Raw genomic sequence first — 2,696 nt, 5'->3', positions numbered from 1 at the left:
TTGTCTGAATTTTATTTCTGCTAAAACCAATATGTCGGTGTCTCCGTGATTAGGCGCTTTAAGCTAAGTGAGACGATCTTTCATCAGGTCGACCACTTATTGTGATTGTAATCAAACTGACTACTTAATCATGTCAAATTGCTTATAGGGGCTAACTGGCGTACCAAGGAACCCAAAACTGCTGTATGAAGCCGAAATCACCTTTCTGAGAGGCTTCGAGCTCTGTCGTTGCTGAGATATTTCTGGCGCCAAGAATTGATTTTGTCGCCGAACGCTGTGATAGGGTCTTCCCTGTTCTGCTACACCTGTATTTATTTTGACTATAGAACTTTGTCAATCTCTTTAATTATCTTAGGGTTGACCTAAGGTTTAATGTAGCTTGACTCATTGACTTGACACGACTCAAGGTATAAACTTGACTCGATATGTTTGACTGACTCGAGGTTGACTCGACTCGAAGTAAAATGACACGTGTGTTAGACTCAAATCAAAGTGATATGATACAACATGACTCTATGTGTACATGACTCGTGTGTACATTGTAATGTGATCGTGCGACTCGAAAATGCAAAAAGCAAAAATTTCCGTCATTTTTGTGGAGGGTACCGACTTTCTCCCAAAAAAGAAAGACGCGAAAAAGGAATCGAAGTGTGAAGGTGCATGTTGAATGAGCTTAGTCAAATGTCATTTGATACTATCTCTCAAAGTACAAGGATTAATCCATCCTAGGCTATCTCAGTGGTTGACTCAATGATGAAAGTATTTGGGTAACTTAGGCACGGAGGCTAAGCACTTCATACTTCGTGATGCAATGATGAGTATGATTGATGAGTGGTGTTGATATGACAAGGCATGCTTCAACGGTGTGTTAAGATTTCATGACAAAGGGTTCCTAAGGGAAGTATATTTGGTCATGTATCTGTGCAGTGTGTGAAAGTGGCACTAAAGCTAGGCCGCAAGAGCTAAGTGTGTGGAAAAATATATTATTGAAAAGAGTCAAATGGTGGTGACTCTTAGGCTAGGTAAGCTAATGATATAAGGATCAAGCCCCCAAGTCTAGCTCTACATGAATAGGGATGAACGCAGGGAATCCCTTGATATGATCACGGTGTAAGTGTGTGAATGTGAATATGAATGCATTTTTATTACGGCCGCACCTCGATGTGAGGTTGCCTACGTATCCGTTAGGAATCAGGCCGAACGTAGCTCTAGCTGAACCTCGCACAAGTGTGTATACCTAAAAAAAAAAGGTCTTTTTAAGGGTTGTAACGTGGTTAGGCTAAAGGTTTGAAGAAGAAGGGGATAAAGGCTCAAGACCCTAGATAAGCCCCTAAGGTGTGCAACCTTGCTTTTGAATATTTGTATTTTTATGCTTGAGGTTTTCTACTCTTTTTTAGCTCTTTCTTTTCTTTTGCTTTAGCATCCATTTTAATTTTATAAGTGTGGGCAATCCCGATCATGCGGTCTATCACTCACTTGGCATTCATGTTTCTCAGGCACGGTACCGAGCACTCGATAAAAGACGCAATCTGAGACGTGTTCTTATCGAAGATATTTTCATATCAAAGACATTGGAACACTTGCCCTTTTGTACACTTTTATTTATTTTTTTGCTTTTGCTTATTTTTAATTTTTTTTGGATTCACTCAAGCTTAGAATTGCATAAGTTACACACCATCCCATCCCAAGGTTAGGTAAATGTAGGTTGAAAAAAAGAAAGGTCTATCGTTAAACGAGGCTCAAAGTGGTTTATGAAGAAAGGATTTGGAAATTAGAAATGCGAAAGGAGATATGATGTGGCTACAAGGGGTGCCTCAAATCATTGGTATACCTTGTGCTTAATTCGACACGGATTTTTTTTTTTTAATGCAATATAATGAAATGATCATATGTAAGGAAATAAATGCTCATTTTTATTAAAAGAAAAGGAAAAAAGACTACAAAATTAATCTAAAGGAAAAGAAAAGGTGCCTATGCTAGACTTATTGAGGAAAGGAAAAAAATGAAAAAAAAAATAGAAAAAGAGGTCATGAACTCTTGTCGTTGAAGATCGTCTCTTGTCTTGTGTTGTTTCTTTTATCATCACTCGCTCTTCTTGTTAACTGGAGGTATGGGAAGCTTGTTATTATCAATCAAATGTTGGATAGCCTCCTTTAGCTTCCAACAGCTCTCAGTAGTATGACCCCTACCCTGGTGGTACTTGCAGTGTTCGTCTGGATTCCAACTAGGCAATCTTTTCTTAAGTGGGGGATCTTTAATAGGTCCTATGGGAGTAATGATTCCCTTGGCATGGAGTCGATCGAAAGCATCATTGTAGCTAGTTCCAATAGGGGTAAATTCCCTTTTCAGTTGCTTTCGATTTCCCATGGCTAGGATCTGACTAAGGTCAAAAGTACCAACGCTATTACTAGAGTAGGTGTTTTCGGAAGAAGAAGGATAGTCGTTCTTCTTCCCTTTACAGCCACTGATACTATTGTTACTAATCTTCGCCTTCTTGTCGTGCGGAGGAACATGAAGGAGATTTAAATCAATGAGATCTTGAACACGATCTTTAAGGGCGAGGCATACTTCGGTGGTGTGACCACGACCTCTATGGTATCGACAATAAGAATTTGGATCCCAATTGGGAAACCGTTTTTCAAGTGGAGGGTCTTGACTGGGACCAATGGGGTGGATAAGACCTTGATTGTGAAGAC

This window comes from Chenopodium album, chromosome 2, assembly GCF_948465745.1.
Source record: "Chenopodium album chromosome 2, dcCheAlbu1.1, whole genome shotgun sequence".
In the NCBI taxonomy this organism is placed as follows: Eukaryota; Viridiplantae; Streptophyta; class Magnoliopsida; order Caryophyllales; family Amaranthaceae; genus Chenopodium; species Chenopodium album.
The sequence above is the reverse complement of the archived record's forward strand: the minus strand, read 5'-3'. Positions refer to the sequence as shown.